This window comes from Haemaphysalis longicornis, unplaced genomic scaffold (assembly GCF_048455015.1).
Source record: "Haemaphysalis longicornis isolate Haplotype H1 unplaced genomic scaffold, Haemaphysalis longicornis Haplotype H1 scaffold_1, whole genome shotgun sequence".
Lineage (NCBI taxonomy): Eukaryota > Metazoa > Arthropoda > Arachnida > Ixodida > Ixodidae > Haemaphysalis > Haemaphysalis longicornis.
Genome location: NW_027526203.1, coordinates 484,890,406 through 484,911,225, shown reverse-complemented (window position 1 = coordinate 484,911,225; position 20,820 = coordinate 484,890,406). Strand labels below are relative to the sequence as shown.

Sequence of the window (20,820 nt, the reverse complement as noted above, 5' to 3'; positions counted from 1 at the left end):
GGGCATCGAATCAAGGGGGGGTGTCTCAATGGCTCTGGGGGGGGGGTTCATAAACTAGAAAAGCTGTTTTTTTATCCCACTAGTTAAATAATAGACGTCTGTTAACCAAACGCTCATCCCCGTGACGTACGTTTTTCATTTTCTATATATATATATATATATATATATATATATATATATATATATATATATATATATATATATATATATATATATATATATATATATATATATATATATATATTGTAACAGAGATAGTGGCCGTTAGAAGGCGCGCCAGTGTGGCCAAAGGGGTGTGTGCTCAACTGAGACCGAGGCTGACTGTCAGGTGGTGTCAATCCCCCAACTGGGTCTATGTGCAAGGAGGCTCAGTCATCGGAGCAGCCCCATCGAGAACGATCTGGCTGAGAGACCTGCGCGTGGACTCCCGAGCTAGCTTGGCCTTGAAGGACAGCCGCTACAGGGCGTTTATTAGGTGTAGCAGCCCTCGCGGAACGCACACACTCAGCTGACGGCGAAGAGAAGGACACGAGCGCCCCTAGATGGAAGTTGATGATGAGGGTGACTATCAGAGGAAGATGAGGTATAGGACAGTGGCCACTGGAGAACTGTAGTAGCGGTCAATGGCCCGAAGGGGTAGCGCGCGACTAACTGCTCACATCAATTTCCCCCTCCGGGCGAGGCGGCCGCCCGGCCGCAAGTGTCGCGGAAGCTCCGCGCACGAACGGTTTGAGGCGTGAGAGACGTGCACGACTTCCGTGCCACGGTAGCGGCGGTCCAGTGGGGCGCAATTAGGGGCGACACGATAGTTCACTGGGGAGGTTTCTTCAAGCACTGTGTAGGGACCCGTGAAGCGGCGCAAACATTTCTCACATAATCATGGCCTACGCGTGGGAGTCCAAAGTAGCACCTCGTCGGCGGGCCGGAACAGAACAGCACGGTGAGTGGCGTCGTAGCGATCCTTTCGATCTTGTTGGATGGTTTCTGTTTTCAGACGGGCAGCTCGGCTGCAGTGGTTGAGGCGGGAGACGAACTGCTCAGAGAGCGGGCTTGATGCGGATACAGCAGCCGATAAAAATGAAGCGTCGAGCATGAATGGTGGGTCGCGGCCGTAAACGAGGAAAAATGGAGAATAGCCGGTCGTTCTTTGAACTGCAGTGGTCTAAGCGAACGAAACGAACCCAGTTGGTATGATTAGGCTGTATATACATTGAAATCTTATCAGAGAGAGTCCGATGAGATTGTTCAGTCAATACGTTTGTAGTTTTATAAATAGTGTACGACGTACGCAGAACTTCTTCAACAATAGTCAATAAAAATGTCCTTCCCCGATCGCATAAAAGGACACGAGGGGCACCATGACGCAGTAGTATAAAACGCAAGAAAACATCTGCGACCTGTGAAGCACATCCAGAGCGAATGGGTGCAGTCTCTGCATAACGTGTTAAATAGTCCACGGCGGTTACAATCTAGCGGCAGCCAGAAACTGGGCAAGGCAATGGTCCGTAAAGGTCTATTCCAACGGTTTCGAATGTCGTAGAAGGACAAGGAAGCGGCTGCAACATTCCGGCAGGTGGTGATCTGGACCGTTTGCGCTGCTGACACGAAGTGCACGAAGCGACGTAGCGGGCCACGTAGTTAGAAAGGCCAGGCCAAAAGAAACGACCGCGGACGCGATCATAAGTTTTGTCGAAGCCTAGATGACCGGCTGTGGCATCGTCGTGAAGGGCTTCCACAAAATCTGTGCCTGGATTGTTCGCGGCGCAACGGGAACCCATTTGTGGCCAGATACGTGATGGTTGATACGATGCATCACACCATTTAAAAGTCGAAAACTCTGGAGCTGACGACGGGACCGACTGTTAGGAGGCTGCGTTGGGCCGGTAAGCCGGTCGATTATAGTACGGCAGTAAAGGTCTTGTCTTTGAAGTTCTGGGAGGCGTGACAGGTCAAACGATGTGCAGTTGACAGGTGCGAGAGGGCGCACCTTGTCTGGTGGCACCGATGTTGAAATAGTGTCAGGCAGCTGCAGTGGGCAACGCGAAAGAGCATCGGCATCGAGGTGCTTCTTCCCGGAGCGGTATGTGACAGTGAAGTCATATTCCTGAAGTCGAAGTATCCAGCGTCCGAGGCGTCCTGCTAAATTCTTGAGCGTCTGCAACGAGCATAACGCATGGTGGTCCGTCACAATCGTGAAGTGCCTGCCGTAGAGGTAGGGTCGAAACTTCTGGACGGCCCAAACGACGGCGAGACACTCCTGCTCGGTGATACTATAGTTCTTCTCCGCGGAACTGAGGGAGCGACTGTAACCCGCTCCCGACGCTGTTGATCCGACTGCAAGAGAACCGCGCCGATCCGATGGCCACTAGCGTCAGTATGAAGAATGGCAGGCCTAGATTCATCAAAATGGCACAGTATAGGCTCTAAAGTAAGCGCGGCCTTCAGCTGCTGAAAAGCCTCTTCGCAGTCGTCCGACCACTGAAAGGAAGTTCCGGAGCGGAGGAGCTTGAGCGGTGAAGCAACTGTTGCGAAGTTGCTGACAAAACGGCGTAAGTAGCACGCCAGGCCAAGAAAGCTACGCAGAGCCTTTTGTTGCTGAGGACGCGGGAACTCGAAGACAGCAGCCACCTTCTCTGGGTCAGGTCGGATACCCTCGTTGCTCACGGAGTGGCCTAAGACTTTATTGCTTCGGGTGGCGAAATGGCATTTCTAAGTATTTAGCTGAAGGCCCGCACTGGTGAGGCACGAGAGGACCTCATCCAGCCGTCTGAAGTGCTCAGCAAAGCTTGAATAAAAATTACAATATCGTCCAGGTAACATAGACAGGTCTTCCATTTAAGGCCCCTGTGTACAGTGTCTATCATACGCTCAAACGTTGCTGGAGCGTTACAAAGTCCAAACGGCATCACGTTGAACTCGTAGAGGCCATCAGTGGTAGCGAAGGCTGTCTTTTCTTTATCGGCCTCGTGCATCGGAATCTGCCAATAACCAGAGCGGAGATCGAGGCTGGAGAAATATTCCGCTCCTTGCAGACAGTCAAAGGCATCATCAATGCGAGGCATTGGATATACATCCTTCCGCGTTATTTTATTCAGTGCGCGGTAGTCGATGCAAAATCGAACAGACCCGTCTTTTTTCCGTACCAAGACCACAGGGGATGACCAAGGACTCTTAGATGGGCGTATAATTTTGCGCTGTAGCACGTCGTCAACATTTTATTTATTTATTTATTTATTTATTTATTTATTTATTTATTTATTTATTTATTTATTTATTTATTTATTTATTTATTTATTTATTTATTTATTCATTCATTCATTCATTCATTCATTCATTCATTCTCCGGGTCAAAGAATTACAGAGAGGATTCCCGGCCGCGGCGGCCGCTTTTCTGATGGAGGCGAAAAGCAAAAACGCCCGTGTGTACGAGATTTCGGCGCACGTTAAAGATCCCCAGGTGGTCGAAATTAATCTGGAGCCCTCCACTACGGCGTGCCTCATCGCCTGCCTTGCGTCGGCGCGTTAAACCCTACAATCATCATAAATTACAGAGAGGAGCGGGTGTACAAAGTTTGGGGAAACTAAAAAGCAGCATATAAGAAATACAAACATACAATGGCAGTCTCAAAAGTAAATGAACTATAACAATACGGAAACAATAAGCAAGATAAAGTAGGCAAGATACAGGGCTGTTACAACGGCAGATTCACAAAAAATATCAATACTCAGCATGGTTGCGTCAACGAAACACACGCACAAAATAATCGAACAAAAACAGAAAAGACCGTGTAGTGATATTGGGAAGACTTACATCAAATAATTAGCAAGCGCATTTTTAAACAATGTGACGTCTGTGATAGCGGCAACAGAGGCTGGGAGGTGGTTCCACTCGTTTGCAGTCTTCGGAATGAATGATTCGAAATACAGATTGGTGCGGGCGCTGGGAACGCCTACTTTGAACTGATGATTGTTGCGAGATGATATGTACGATGGGCGCTTCAAGAGAATGTCGCTGAAGGAGGGGATACAATGGAAAATCTTATCGAAAAGGCAAAGGCGAGAGATTTTACGGCGCAGTGAAAGGGCAGGTAAGTGAAGATAAGTTTTCATCGTGGTAACACTGGCCGTACGAAAAACGTTCGACAAGGTAAAACGAGCGGAACGATTCTGTACCGCCTCAATGCTGTCACGCATATTCAAGCTTAGGTCTTACCAGTGTTTGATAAGTAAAAGCTTGAGGTTAGTCGGAGCTAAAGAAAATTTTCAGCGTAGGTAACCTAAAGTGCGACTTGCGTTATTTGTAATGTATTCGACATGTGCATTCCAAGAAAGACTGTTAGAAATATACACGCCAAGGTACTTGTAGGACGAAACGTCATTGAGCTGGCTTTTATTAAGTGTTTAGTCACATGGCACATCATGAGAAGTGGAACGTGAAATCCGCATTGCTTTACATTTGGTAACGTTTAACCTCATTAGCCACGTGTCGCACCATGATGAAATGTGATCCAGGCCAGTCTGAAGGGCAAGGTGACCTGCGTTAGTCCGAATTTCACGGTAAATCACACAATCGTCTGCAAATAGTTTAATGGACGATGTAATGGCATTAGGTAAGTCGTAATGTAAATAAGAAATAGTAAGGCACCAAGGACTGAACCTTGTGGCACGCCGGCAGTTACAGGGCTAGCCGGGGAACTGTAGTCGTTAGCTGTTACAAACTGGGTGCGGATTGACAGAAAACATTCGATCGACTTCAAGACGTTAGAATCAATGTTTAGTGCGTTTAGTTTCCAGAGAAGTAACTTGTGGCAGACGGTATCAAATGCTTTTGCGAAATCTATCAAGATACAATCGTCAGTGGACGAGCGATCAGCGACTGAAAATAAATCGTTCGTGAAGGCAAGAAGCTCTCGAATGAATATGATTTCCTAAATCCGTGCTGGTGAAGACTAAGAAAGGAGTTACCTTTAAGAAAGCTTACGACGTGAGTATAAATGACATGTTCAAGAAGTTTGCATGGGACACTCGTTAATGAAATGGGGCGATAATTTCCGGGATTATGAACGTCACCTGATTTGAACAAGGGAACCACCTTCCCCACCTTCCAGTCGTCCGGGAGAACACCATCTTCTAATGACTGCGCAAAAAGTCTGGACAATATAATTGAGGAATAAACTTCGGTGTTTTTCAAGAATTTCGGAGATACACCGTCGATGCCTGAGGAAAAAGAAATTTTTAAGTTTAGAATTAGTTTGCGCACGCCTGCCCATTTAAAGGGATACTGAAGTGAATTTGTCAAGCTCTCGTTTTTGCTTGCACTGCGTAGACTGGCTCAAATTAGCACACTTTTCATTGTTTATCCGGTTGACAAATCGGTAATTATTTTACAAAGCGCGAAAGAAGAAAAACTACCATGCGTGGTTTGCGGCGGCCGCACCAACTAAGCTGTGACGTTGGGAGGAGGGGGCACCGTGATTGGACGACGCCCAAGGTTAGCAATCAAACAAGTTTCGGTTTCGGTTTCGGTTCTGTAAAACATGTTTGACATCCGATGGCGTCGTTGCATGGGCATTCTCGATATCACAGTAATCGTAGTACCGCGCTTCTGCCATGTTATCGGCTGTAAAATTCATAAGATAAGCCTCCCAGGACGGCTTGGAATCGTAGCACACCGTTAAAAAAAACCATCAATTTACGTGGAAACGGCAATGGAACATGTAATGTTCGTCGATATTACACCCACTTTGCTGTTCCATCCGAGTAACAGGAACTGTACCGTAGCACTGCAAATTTTCTATTTACGTAACAACATCCGATATGTGTGGGGAACTACGCCTGGAGACGCACTTTACCCGAGTGTTTTTGACGCAGGGGTCACACACACTGCGGCTGATCCGAGGTCTCAATAACGTCTCGCATTTTATCGGCCTTTATTTTTCCGCGGACGTCATCGCCACATGAGCCGCGCACGCAGTGCGGAACACGACACTTTATCGCGGCGCGGACAGGGGAGTGAAACTTCCTATACCTTGCATGGGACGCGATATTCGATCGAAGCGCCGGACAAGCCCCTGGTGTTTGGGGGCGGTACTAAAAACATGGCGGCGTGTTGCAGACATGCACTGGGGAACGCCATCTTGATGAGCACTGAAAAGCCGAGCGGGGAGGGGGGGGGGGGGCAAATTAGCGCCGAATTCAATTGGGACGCACGTGGAAGGTAAATTGAGCGAGTGGAAGATATTCAGATGGCCAGCGCACGACCTTTTTCCTGTTGCGCAACCCGCCACATTATCGAAAGGGCAATTGTTTTGTTCTGACTGATGAAGTTTTACGCGTCCACTTCTTTTTGCACCACTTATTCTAAGTACGACGTTGTTTTGGTTTATTAGTACACACAGTCTAGGCAAGGATAAAGAGTACAGGTATTTTCATTTTTATTGCTAAATGTACCATTCATACAGTAAAAACACAACTTGGATATTTTACACTTTTAGTCGCAAACAAAAGTGTATGGCACATGGCCGCACGCTAATTAGGTATCCAGCCAGTAAATATCTGTCCAGTGCCTTGTCTGTCCAAGGTCCTCGTAGTCTCTGGTGGTGAAATGGGCAGGACACAGCCGGTAGCTGCTGTAGATCTGTCGAGGTGGTAAATGAGCCAGGTTCTGCCTTCTCGCACACTGGAGCCAAACGCGAGATCTGGAACATCAACAAGCACGTGTGTATATTTGGGTTAGAATGAATACTAGCTTTACTGCTGCTTTCAACTAGCATCTGTATTCGGAATAAACGTTATCTGATATATTAGGAATATTTCTTTCTTAAATTGATTTTGGCTACAAAGACGACTTGTGACCAATCGTAAAAGCAAATTTCAAATTAAAATCAGCCTTTATTATTAAGAGACACAGATACGTTTTTCTATTTGTGCGATGATAATGTTCGGTGGCAACGACCCACCTTTCCTCCTAATCGAAAATACACTTCTGCAGACAAAAGCAGCCATCCCACACCAGAATCGGTAAGCAATTATTCATGCATATATACTTTGGCGCCCTATGTATTCATCAGGTATTTCTCGGGCGCTGCAATAAACCGGTTATAAAAACCTTATTTCAAAACTTCTAATAAATTCCTAGCAAAGTTTAAGCCTGCACTGTCTAATTATTTATCGGCTTATAGCTGTAACTGCGTTCTTGTGAATACATCGATCGTTCTTGTGCTAAAGCTGAAACTGCAAGCACGGAACTGAAGGTTAAATTATAAATTATAAGTGGCGGAATTATAGTTATGATTGTATTATAAACATATAAAGTAATTGCTTACTTTGTATAGTTATTGCTACAAATTTATTCTGCTATGTGCAGTTGATTCACGTGACGACAAAATGCAGAACACACAGAACACACAATTGAAACGCAATAAAATAATTGATGTAGTCACTACTTAGTCAACATAGTGCTAGCAACACGATATGAACCTGCGGACCCAGCCTTTGAGCCATAAGTGTATGGCAGATGCCTTCCTCCAGCTGTGGACATAAACAGGCTGATAATAATAACGACAACAATAATAATAATAATAACAGCAACGCATGCTACGAAAACAAACTAAACGCAGGCAATCAAAAGATAATAAAAATAGTGCAGATAAGCTCACACTGTTCCATTAGTTATTGTATATGTTGCCTCATATACACTTTGCTGCATACCGCGCATTCACTGGCGCTAAAATACAAAACACACGATCTAAACGCATTAAATCAATAACGCACGTATAAACAAACGTGTGTAGCTAATGTAGTGATCGGATTAATTACCAGATGCTCTGCCGCGCATTTCATGCTTCAGTAAAGAGTCATAGAAGACAATCAGAATGTAATAAATAGACAGTGCACGTGCATGCTCACTTAAATTATACAGCTAGTGCTGCAACCGCATCCCGCTATCTCGTGCAAGCGTAGAAAAGCAAAACAAGCAGCATGCAGACCGTACCTTTCGTCCGCCGGGATCCAAAAGAAGTTTATGCCGGCCTGGCGTGAAGAATTTTGACACACTCAGTACAGCACGATCTGTGATGACGGCGCGAATCCATTCATGTGTCTGTTTCGATGAAACAGACTTTACGGTGGTCAAAACGGCCCTCGGAACACCGTGGATCGTAGCATAGCTATGGGCGCGACAAGAAACGCCCCTTTTCAGCGGTGCGAAGCAGAAAGGCGCGGTTCCTGTTTTCCACTGCTGGTGGCGCTCGTATTTTCGCAATCTCTATCTGCAACTTTTAAGTTTACTTGCATATTAAAAACTTCGTAATTAATAATTAACCTAGTATTAAATATAAGATGCAACAACAACGTACATTTATGCTCGCATGTAGTACAGCCCCCAAACGTTAGGATCGCTGCAGTCACGAGACAGAAAAACGGCGGAGTTTCATCCCCCTGGCGCGGATGCCGGGAGCGGCGATCTGCTGGGGTTCCCGCCAACCAACGTAGGTTCCCGCGTCGTCAGTACGGTCTACACTCCGACCGTCGTTTCAAGTACCGAAGACTGCGTCTGGCAGCCCAGCTTTGTATGGATTTTGCGCCACACAAGATCGTTTTGCAAGGTATGTACCATTCAGCCATTCATAACTGAGGTATACGATGCGCTATCCGCTTCTTGTGCGTCGCTGATGCGGCGCCGAATTACCTTAAGCCTAACGTGGTTTCTGTTTTGCAAGTGCGATTAAAACGTATTTACACCGCATGCTTGAAGGCAGCCGTTTGGGGGGAGAAGAGTGAGCGAGAGTGAGGTGACACGGGGATGGTGAATGTACTGCGCAAGCGTTTGTTTGTTCGCGAAGTGGGAGCGTGATATTCCACTGATAGCGTCGCGCCGGGCGAGCGAACGCTTACCTGCGGCACTTATTCAAAGTCTTGATAGCGGGACTCATCTGTTTAGTCTCGACCTCGCCGCGGGTAGTGCACGGGTATTCCGAGGATTCTCGAAACCATTGTGATATATGGGAAAAACGAATGCCGGATTGCTCCTCGGGGAGTCCGCGGCGAGTCGAAGGTTGATAATCGAAGAGGCGCAGTGTGGCATCAAACAGTAGTAGCCGGGCGGGCGAAGGCTTTTTTGCGGCGGTGATTTTGAGTTATAGATAGCGTCTTATATATTATAAGAAGTTTCTAGCACATGAAGCAGGGAGTTGATAACTCTAGTGGCGCTGTCAGTGCAATTTTTGGCTTTTGTGTAAAGTCGCTGCACGCCAGGAGTGTGCCGCGCAGAGCTTTCCCGCAAAGCGTTTGCGTCGTGCGGACAAACCAACTTACTTTACGTTGTTGTCCGAGGGCAAAAAAGACCAAAAATATAAGTGAGTGTTTCGCAAGGTCATTTCATTGCCTCCGGGATTGGACAAAAAAAAAAAAAAAAGACATGGAGGACGGCCAGTTTCAATGCCGGACCGATCGTGGTAGAAATGTGTTCACCCGAAAGCGCAGAATAAAATTACATACCAGCTGCCCCAGGCACACGGAGTGCTTTATTCAGCGGTTGCGGCCTACGAATGTTCGCCGCGCAGCTTGAAGTTGAAAACCGATCCTTCGGCTTTCGCCGGCGGCGGGAAGCGGAGCGCCGGGCATTCGCCATCTGAGCACCCCATGAAGGTGTACCCCTTGTCATCGCCTCCTGTATTGCGATGCCCTTGTATAACGTAGCTCGCAGTCGGATTAAATTGGTTGTTTTTAGTATAGGTTATTTTTAGCGTACGTGAAGTGTATACGTTGTCCTCAACATCGTCATGGGCAAAACACGCTTGAAATGCTAATGCTTCCCGTTTAAGAACCGTGCTTCTGACGCCGGGAATTTCCGGCCTTTATTTAGCGCGCGACTGGCGTTGCACCTTTAAACACGGCGTGGAGCAGAGAATTTTCTGCGAGCAGGAAAGCGATTCTCCATTCATTTCATTTCATTTATTGCATACTGCAGACCTTCGCAGGTCCAAGCAGGTTGGCACGTATGGTACAAGTAAAAAGTACATATACAGGCACTAAAGTAAGGCAGAAATGGAAAAGGAAAAAGGAAAGAATTCGACACACAAGAACCGGTTTACAGACCCAAACAAAATACAGTTAGCAAAACAACCAAAGTGAATCCTTATACAGGGTCTTTTAGGAAGTTGTATTCTTGCACTGTTTGTGGAAAGAAAGAAAATTTAGATGTATCTGTGCATTCAAAATAAGGTGTTAGGGTTGATGCGATATTGGCCTTTGCGGTACATGCTTCTGATGTACATTGCAAAATTGACGCTCTATTGTTCCGCCGTGTGGCTATTGGCACCGCTGGCAGTATTACCCAGCAGCAGCCCACGTGTATCTGTGTGAGGTAAAAAAAAAGTTCCTTGCAAACGAATTCACCACAATGAAACCAGGAAGCAAAGCACGCTATAAGCCTTGAGCTATATATCGCCTAGCTCGCGTTCCGAGTAGATTTTCTAGAAAGTTGTGAGAAGGTGATATGACATAGTCAAATCACCACTTAACAAAATTAGCGGAGCGATTTTTTTTTTTCGATTTAAGTTCCACCGAGAAAGCGTAGTATCTAAGTTTATGTCGGGCATACCGGAATCCATCGTGGTTGCTTCGATGGTGCACGGTAGTGCCTTGGTGCTACAAATGAAGTTTGACTACAGCTGCTTTTTTTGGTGTATTTTCTTCCATGTTTGCCTTTCAGTTAGTAGTGGGTCCAAAGGGCAAAGAAGGTTCTCATGGATGAAAGCCTAAAATCAGAGGAGGAGCAGGATCTACGTCTTCAGGAACACCTGTTCATAACGTTCTATGCATCGGTGCGGCTTAATATCAACACAAATGGCACGAAGGCCAGCGATGTACAAAAAGAGTGGCCCCTTCTATTTACGCAGCACCACTTCCTGGCACACTTCGAAAGGTACTTCATGAATTGTGCATGCAGTAATTGTTTCTACACTCATTAATACCAATCTGATGGGACTGAGAAAACACATTTATTCAGAAAAGTTACGTCTAACCGAAGCTCATGATTGCCATTAGTATTACGTATATTACGTAAGCACCAAAGTAAAGCCACACTGCAGTGTATGGTTGATGATTGAACAATATTCGAATTCGTTACAAAAAAAAATGCTTTTTTACACACGCTGTCCCAGCTAATGAGAATAAAATGGTAGAATTGTTGATAAAGATTTTGAAAGTTAGCGGTGGATGGCATACAAAGTGCTTCTAGTTACCTGATAGTTAACACTGTTAGGGCTGCTTCATCTCTCATTCAGCTGGTCATAAAATGTTGGGCTCTGGCTTGATAAGGCTTGTGAACCTTAAGTGTTGGTTTCATCTAATTGCAGTGGTGTATAGTACGACTTCAGAGCCTTTCTACACATTTTGTCAAAGCCTTCGTGCTGCTGTCAAACGACACTGGTGTCACAGACACTACTTGTTTTCTGCGAGCCGTGGTTGTTACCATCAGGCTTCTTGCACAAAACCTCGCTTGTTGGATGCTTGCAGTGTGAATCTTCATGCTTGTGTTAGTGTTTGTGGGCAATTGTGGCATTGCGATTTAAAATTTTTTGTAATGACGGAAAGATGACGAAAAATTAAGCACAATTCAGTTACACAATGACATGACAGCCATTTTATGCTTCACATTAAGGAATAGCCATTTAACTGTCCATTTTACAATAATGCAAGCGCACAATACTCCACCTGTATAGTTGCCCCGGCTGCCCATTAAATAAAGTTCTTGTTTATCCTGCTGGCTGCTGATGATCGTGCTGGCACTTTTTTGTTCGTTCTTTTTCCAGACTGACTGGCACGAGACTGCGGGGACTGTTCTCGGAATCGAGCGTGGAAGATCATGAGCTGCTTCATGCATTTTTCCGACACCATGTCAAAACGGAGGAATCACTGCAGTGGCTCCTTCAGACAGACAGGGCAGCACGAGAACAAAAGTCGTCCACGGGCGCTGCTCATCGGTCTCTTTCCCCTGATGTGCCTGTTTTTCAAAGAGAAAATTGCGTGGCTCTTCTGTGTTGTGGAGGTAAATACTTCATCACCCTTATTGGCATGCACAGACCAAGCCACACCCTCACACATGCCACAACAATTAGTAAAAATATGATTTCAGGTAGTACTAGGTATTTTTCCAAAACTCGTTCTTTGTACATTGTGAAACCTGCCATAAATGTACACAGTTGGTGTGACTCTAAGAAACAGGAGGAATCACATCAAGCAAAAAGCAATAATAAAGTAAAAAGTAATGCAGGCAAAGTGACGTCCTCAATTGGCTTCATTCATATCATCAAGGATTGTCTCTAGGTGCTTCTCAGTACTTGAAATCACGAACTTGGTTTTATTTCATAGCATCTTAAAAACTTGATGTGGATATGCACCGTGAACAGTGAGCAAGGCTGTTTGGTGCCGTCTGCTATGCGCGTAGGTATGGGTGTCAATCGATTATTATGGTTGGATGTCCATTTCCCCAAATGTTTTTATAGAATGGCAAGATTGTTCACCCTGCAGTCGAGCTTTGTGGGGGCACAAAACCACAGTCTGCTTCTCTTTCTCTTTGTTATGCTCTGTGGTTGTTGGCAGACTTGCAGCTCTTTCAAGGAATAAGGGGTAGAAAAAATCGGGAACATGACATTTGGTTCAGAATTTTTAAAGTTACGCAAATCCGTTTACATGTAGCATAACTAGCAGTCATGCACTGTTTCTTACATCTTGTTACACTTTTTTTGCTAATTCTTTGGCTTCTTCGAGCTATTTTACTGTTACTTGTGCTATTTTGTTCCTTTTTATCAATTCACACAAACTGTTTGGCGGCATGTTTTTGTCAGGAATTCGCTTATGCATGACATTGACAGGTGTTTTTTATGTACAGCAAAACTCCTTTTTCTTTTTGTGCTCATTTTTTTACGATGCAGCAAGCGTAGTGGTGAGAATGTAAATTCATTGTCTGGGATTCAGGTTAGAATTTTGGTAGGTTCACAGGTGAACTTAAAACCAGAAAAAATGCTGTGAATACTTCTACAGCTCTTTCTGAGTTCATTCCACTCACAGAAAAGTTTATTGAAGGGACTAAATTTACCCTGTGTTGTGTCTAAGGAACATTGGACGTACCCTATCGCAGAGGCTAAGGGTACACTATGGATGTATTCTGGGGTACACTGTTCACACGTTTTCCTGGTTCATTGTGCAGTTCACAGTCTCAATTGATTTTTAACGAGCTTTCCAAACCAATTCTACTGGCTGAAATTTACGAAGCGCCTACAGTTCCGTTAAACTGGGAAATACTGCTGCTCGAACTCCCCGTACCATTGCCCAATAAGATGTACAATAAGTTGTGCGCATATAATGCAGTTTGCCTGCTACAAAAGAGATGCAGCAAGCGTAATGTGTGTTGGTTAACCAAGGTTGACCGCGGAAATGTAGATGTTTTCTCGTGCATACATTTACAACTTCTACGCCATATTTAAAACACTTTAAAATAATGCTGAAGGGGTTAAAAACAGTCCGTGTTTCCGTTAGTGCTTGGCAATGGCGTGCTTGGTGCAGCGGAATTATGGACGGAAAGTATTCACATGGTCATGCTACGTGAACAGTGTATGCACAGAATCTGTATGTTGTGCACATGGCAGAAGTGAAATGAACTGACACCGAACGCTCAGGCTATCGTTAACCGTAATATAATGCAGGCGTTATTTCTCAAACCGTATGCTGCGCAATTTTTATTTTTCACCGCAAGTGGAAAATTTGAGTCAGGTGCTATAAAAACGTTGGGCAGCATCTTGTTATGAGAGTCGAGATGTGCTGGGATGATTGGTTATAAGTCATTTTTTCAGATTCTATATGGTTACCAGTAGACTGCACAGTAACAAGTGTTCAAGCTTATGCAATTGGAAGCACCTGTTTCCCCTGAAGTATATTTTTGTGACAAACTCTATGCTGCCACTGAAAGCTTGAGCCTGATTCCTGAACCAGCTTTGGTAGCTATGTAATAACATAGCAACCCCACAGGGCACCATGATGCATGAAGTTCAAGCCATTCTTGGCCGCAGAACATAGTGCCACCATTAGATATGAACAACACTGGTACGGTGGCTGTGCCAGTCAGCTGTGATCTTTGGTGTGCTTTATTGCAGCACCATGCAAAGCATACTATAACATTCTACAATAATCCCGCAACAGCGTGCTGGTAAACGAAGACAAATTTACTCGGTGCAATGCGCAAATGAGAAGTCACGTGAAGGCAACTTTGCATCATGCCCAGCAAGAGAAACGCACGCAGAGCGTCTCTTGTGCATCATACCACTTGGACAAGTCATTCAGGAGCTACATGGTTTGGTTCGAAAGCTAGTGATCATTTTTAAGTCGCCAAAACAGGTTGTTGTGTTTGCAAACACGGCATCTGACTGCACGATAGTTCTGTGCAGGGTACCCCATGCAATTACACTTGTAGAGACGTGTACACCTGGATTACTAACTGGGCCACTTGGGTGTTATATGTTGGGCTTTAATCCCAATATAATGGTCCAAAAGTGATAACACAAACTTTAAGTTTGGGTATAGCAGAAACTCTGACGCCTGGAAAGTCTGGCGGGGTGGTCTGTACACCGAGTGCCGATTTTTAATTCATGACTTGGGTTATACAATATCAATAACAAGGGAGTCATTTCAGATAAGATCGAACAAAGCATGGCTGTCGACCTCTTCAATTCGCTTGAAACTTTTTACCTCATTCCCGCATGTATATAATGTGCGGATTCACAAATATTCTCGGTGGAAAAACTTGTGGCCGAATGAAAAAAAATTTGGAAAGCACCCGCGTGGACCCCGGCTGCTGCCTGCCCCTGCGCCGTGGCCAAATTTAGTGACGTCTACCAAAAAATATGCACATCAGGCGAGAATGGTAATTTTTATGCTTAATCTACGCCTGGTGTACATTTCGCCCCCAAAATATGGTTGGCTAGAAAAACATAATTTTCTAATAAACTTCCAAATCTTGCTCAGAAACAATTTTGTTCTGTACTTTGGAAGCCAGTATTATCGTAAGTGCTGGAGCTATAGCGTTCAAATTGTATTGAGGGCTGCTCCTGGCAACCACAAATAAGGGCCGTAAATATTGTGTCTGTGCAAGCTACGGTTAAAAAGCAACTGACGCACGAGTTTAAAAAAAAACGAAAACACTCCAAGTTCAGAGGCTTATCTAAAAAAAGGTTTCACTATTGTTGAAATTCTCCCCATATGTTCACCTGTGCATGTACTTCAACGATAATTAAAAACATGTTGCATCATTTTGTTCTTGACGCGCTACAGCGCGACAAAAAAGCCTGGTCGGCCAGTTCTTCACAAGATTCTGAGACACGAAACAGTGAGAGCAACTTCCACCGAATGTGCTGACATTTTATCATTTTTTGTACCAAAGGCAAATGATTACTTATAGATAGTATTACGGAGAATTCAGAAGTGAAACCGAAATTTTTGTGTGAATTTTGGAATGAAAATGAAGTCTGCGCACTGCTAAACGTGTACTGCTTAAAGAAAAAATTAAGGAACTCAAGGTTCACACGCATTAAAAAAAACGCTTCTTCGAGTTTTATGAAGCTTTTCACAGATAGTTTCGTTTAAAGTTACTTGCGTGAGCCAGTTTGGTCGCTAATTCAGTAATTGAACCAGTGTGTCCAGAGAAGGACCGAAGAGGGGCGCACTACCTGGAGGCGTTACCTGCGCCGGGGTCGTGTGTGGCCGATGCCCTTTTTTAATACTTGCCATGTGTGCTGCCGACCGGACGGGCTTCCGTTGAACCTCTGATTTCAGGCGAACGAAAGTTACGTACAGGCGAGTTAAAAAACAATATTGCGTGCACCTTGTCAAATAGCTGATCTTATGAACCAAATGTAGCGCATCATGGCAGCAGTGCGCACAAGAAAAGAGCGTTGATAATGTAAGACAAAGAGTGACCGCGATTGGGGAGATCTAGAGGAAGCTATAAAATTAGGGCCGAAGAACTTAAAATTTCGCGTTTTACCACCAGCGGTTTCTCAACCGCAGGAAAGGTGCGCTGTATCCGCGCTGTGCAATGACGCACGATATTTGTAGGGCTCACAGAAGTAAGTTTATAGAAAAATATCTGTGGAAAGCTTTATAAAACTGGAAGCGTTTTATAAAAAATACGTGTGAGCCTGGAGTTCCGTTTTTTCTTCAAACTACAAGTTTTTTCTCCAAACTGTACAAGTTTAGTGGTGCGCAGATTGTTTATTTTCGTCCCAAAATTTACACAAAAATTTCAGTTTCACTTCTGAATTCTCCGTGAGTAATCGTTTTCCTTTGGTGCAAAAAATTATAAAATAGCTGCACATTCCGTGGAAATTGCTCTCACTGTTTCGTGTCTCAGCACCTTGTGAAGACCTGGACGATATGAGGCTTTGTTCTCGCGCTGTAGGCGCGTCAGGAAGAAAATGATGCAACATGTTTTTAATGATCATTAAAGAGAATTTCAGCAAAATCGAAGAAGTGTTTTTTTTTAATAAGCCCCTGAACTTGGAGTGTTATCGTTTTTTCTTCAATGTTGCGCGCCAGTTGCTTTTTAACTGTAGCTTGCACAGGCGCTATATCTACGGGCCTTATTTGTGCTTGCCAGGAGCAGCCCTCACTAAAATTTGAAAGCTCTAGCTCCCTTACTTACGATAATACTGGCTCACAAAATACAGAACAAAATGCGCTCTGAGCAAGATTTGTCATTTCATTAGAAATATGTTTTTCTAGCCAACGATATTGTGGGGGGAAATGTACACCAGGTGTACATTAAGAATAAAAATTACCATTCCCGCCTGATAAGTATATTTTTTGGTAGGCGTCGCTGAATTTGGCTGCGGCGCAGGGGTAGGTAGCGGCCGGGGTCCACGCGGTGCGTTCCAATTTTTTTTGTCGGCCAAACTTATTTCAACCGAAAATATTTATGAATCCGCACATTACATGCATGCGGTAATGAGGTAAACAAATTTCAAGCGAATTGAAGAGGTCGAACAGCCATGCTTTGTTCGATCTTATCTGAAATGACCCAAGACACATTCAGGCACATTCACATCTGGTCTTCACATCTGGTATTTCGGTCCTGCAGGACCACAACGAGATAGATAATACCCTTCTTTAACCTCCACCCCCGGTTCAGTATAGGGGCAAATGGGTAGCTTTAGGACAATCAAAATCATTCAGTTTGCATGGTGGCATTTACTGAATCCGCACTTTTAGTGAGGATACAAACATGTATGTCTGCAGAAACTGGTTATGGGCTAAAAAATTGTGCAACATAATATTACGTCTTATCTTTCAGGAAACTTGCAGGTATGAACCCAGAAGAGGGCACCCACCAGTCATCTCGAAAAATCACTACCATTCACCCCAAAGTCCGGACCGCTCTCGAAAAATTGGAGACATTCCGGAGCAAGTGGTTCGATTGTGCAGCCCTGTTTTGAAGTCCTCAACTTTAAGTTTTGCACAACCGTTTTATTTTTTTACTTCGTTCATTCCTTTGGTTTCGTAATGCCTATTTTTTTAGTAGTCTTGTACCATGTAGCACATGTAGTCGAAATAAACGTTCCAGCCTTACAGAAGTGTTTTAATTCACTCATGGTGAGGCCACAGTTGTGGCGCAGTGCCGTGAGGACACTCTTGTCGGCAACGTTTGGCAGTTTTTGCTTCCTCTTAGTGTAAATGTAACGTGTGCTTTAAGCCAGTTTTTGTTTTTTTGCTTGAATTTTCACTGTAAACGTTTTTTGTTCAGTAGCAGCAATGGGTTTTGGGTTATTCCTGCTAGTTTATTTTATTTTTAATGTCAGTTTGTACCGCTGATTAAAAAATAGCGGGAATGAAAATTCAATTCGGATTATCTTCATGTCAGAAACTTTGAAAACATGTATACAAATGCAGCATTCAGCCTATCTTGTAGGCTGAATGTAGCTTGTAGCCTATCTTCCAACTTAAGCCAATTCCAGGAGAGCATGAAAATTTGGTACTTGACAGAGTGTGTGATATTGACTTTCTATGAACTGTTAAGGTGATAAATGTACTGTGTGCTACAATAGAGCTTTTGTAACGTAACACACACTTGTAGCATACGCACAGCCAGAGAACTTGCTAGGATGCTATGCGTTTTTATTCAGTCTGAATAGTTTTGCATTCAGGAGCTTTAAGAAAAGGCTCAAGACTGTTTTGTTGCTGCTTTTGTTGCTACAATTTCACTGACGCAATCGTCTTGAGCTTGCAGCTTTTTTAAAGCTTCCTTAATGCAAAATAATTCAGATTTAATAAAAGTGCTTTGAATTCCAGCATATTCTCTGGCTGCACGCATGCTGCAAGTGTGTGTTACGTTACAAAAGCTCTATTGTAGCACACAATACATTTACCATTTTAACAGTTTACGGTAAGTGTGCATGTTTACTTCATTACCACACATGTGCCATAAAAAGACATTGCAACACAATTCCTGCATTTAGAAAGAATAGGAAATGTTCTGTAAACATGTTGTACGGTACATTTCCTGTAGTTATGTTGCATAGAACATTCTCTGTTCGCTATAAATATGGGTGATGTTCCGTAGCCTAGCTACACGGGACTTGTACTGCTTCCCATTTGTACGGAACATTTCCTGTATTCAGGTAATATGGAATTTGTTCCATAATCTAGAACCACGGAACACGTCCCATCACCTGATGCTACAGAACATGTGCCATAATTTTGTAGTGCGGCACATGTTGTGGCAACAAGGTTAGCATGAACATGTCCCGTAAATTGATGGGTATTTTTTTAACAGTGATGCATTCACTAGCTGAGGCCTACGCAGTGCATGAACGCCCTCTGCGTCCCCGCAGACGCTCAAATGCATGCGCTTTTCCCCCATATTTGGAGCTTGCCTCACTCATGCCTGTATCGTAAAAAGCGTGTTCGCACCAGGCCAAGGGTCTGTTGATTCTGGCCTGTGCCCACTGCCCGCAAGCAGTCGGTGCTTATGGCAACAGCACGCCAACGAGAACTCGCTAGCGCGCCAGTGCCAGCCTGCGCGAGTTCTGTGGACTAGTTCGCGGAGGAATGAACGTTGCGGCCCAGAAAAAAGGTGAACTCAGTATAGAAAACATCGGCGAAAAACAAAAAAGTTAACTTTTAAAAAACAAAAAAAGCATGCACCCGGGTGGAATCGAACTTGTGACTGGAAAAACACTTCCGATGGCATACCTAGCGCTCCAAACCACTAGACTACAGGCGGGCGGTGCCGACGAAGGAAATATAAGGTATATAATGTATAACCAGTTTACACTTTTATTTAGTTTTAGTATTTCAAGCTGCTTAGGTGACTATTTGTTGTATTGCGCTCGTGCAGTAAGCGTTCCCCGAGTTTCCACAATAGCTCACGTCTAGCAATTGCATTTCGTAGACGGAAAAGCGTTCGCAGATGCGTAGTCGTGCTGCTGACCGCTCTGCTTGTTCGCCCAGCGCAAAAAAGTGCTTCCCGCACCCTAGTTTTACGCTGTACGGTAAAAATATCAGTTGATTTTATTTCCTTAGTACCTATATTGACTTCGCTCACTCTTCTCCCCCTTCAAGAGGCCTTATATTTTCCTACTGGCGTACCAGTCAGCGAAGCGTCGCATGTGCGCTTGTGCAGCGCTTGTGTGAAGCGACCTTGACTTGGAGCTAGATACAGTATACGAACTAACGAAGTAAAGAAAGGCACATTCTTCCATTCCCAAACGTGTTGTGGCTTAGTTTCAACTGATCGAGCGAATTGCGACGACCCGTCGGCGGCCGGCGGACTAAACGCTGGGCCGACTGACTCGGTCGCGGAAGGTCGGCGAGCCGTGCAGTAGCGCAGCCAATTGCCAGCTCCTCTCCTGCTGACGTCACATGAAAACGCCACAGAAAATGGGCGAGAGTGCAGAGAGGAGGACCGCATTTTCGAATTGATTTTTCTACTAAATAAGTTCGCGTAAACGCGCTCTGAGTGGTCGAAACAGGGCCTAGGGGCTCCGGACTACAATTTGAGCTCGTAATCCCGCATTGTTTAGAAATCACTTCAGTGTCCCTTTAACATGTACAGAACCATATCACGAGCTTGATCGCCTGGAAGTACAGCCGGTGTAGTTTTCACAAAAAATGAAGAAAATGCATTGTTGAAGGCGATACAAACATGCTCAATGGGAATAACTCGCCCGTTTCGGTGGAGAGTTCAATATGTTTCTTATCGCCTCAGTTTACGACTTGCCAAAATTTGAGGGGATTGTTGTGCAGCATTGATGGTAGCATGTGGTGAAAAAAGGACTGCTTTGCCGCGGACAGCGCACGCGCGTATTCGTCAGCCACGTTTTTATAAACATCCCATCTTTCAGAAGACTTCGAACGCTTAGCTTGGCAGTAAACACGCTTCTTTTACAGCAAAGCTTTTTACCTGTACCCGCCAAGGGTTCTTTCGCGACCGTTGGTGTCAACAGAAAACTCCAGCGAAGAAATAAAAGAATATACTGGCACCGCCGGGAATCGAACCTGGAACTAACAGAGTAACAAAGCAAGAGCCCGTTGTCTTACCGATTTAGCTACGAGCCCGCGCGGAGGCGGGGAAAACAAGTGGGGGCACTCACCAAGCACATCTACGGGTTTAACCCCTGCATTCTCGCTGAAGGTCACGTAATATAGATTAATGGAAGCTCACACCAAACCATGGCATCTCACTTCTAGTACGCTAATGTGCTAAAGCCTGTGGGTTCCAGTGTTCACGTAAGAAATCTCAGCTCCTTGTCGTCCGCCCTCACGCCA

At 44.7% G+C, this 20,820-nt stretch overlaps 1 long non-coding RNA gene across 1 annotated transcript; it reads left to right on the top strand.

The window, feature by feature from the left end:
- The first annotated feature begins 8,448 nt into the window (after positions 1-8,448).
- On the top strand, positions 8,449-17,718 carry LOC144156366 (uncharacterized). The gene is made up of 4 exons (XR_013319757.1): positions 8,449-8,606; positions 10,715-10,927; positions 11,817-12,052; positions 17,348-17,718. It is a non-coding gene; the product is annotated as an uncharacterized LOC144156366 (long non-coding RNA).
- Positions 17,719-20,820: the final 3,102 nt, after the last annotated feature.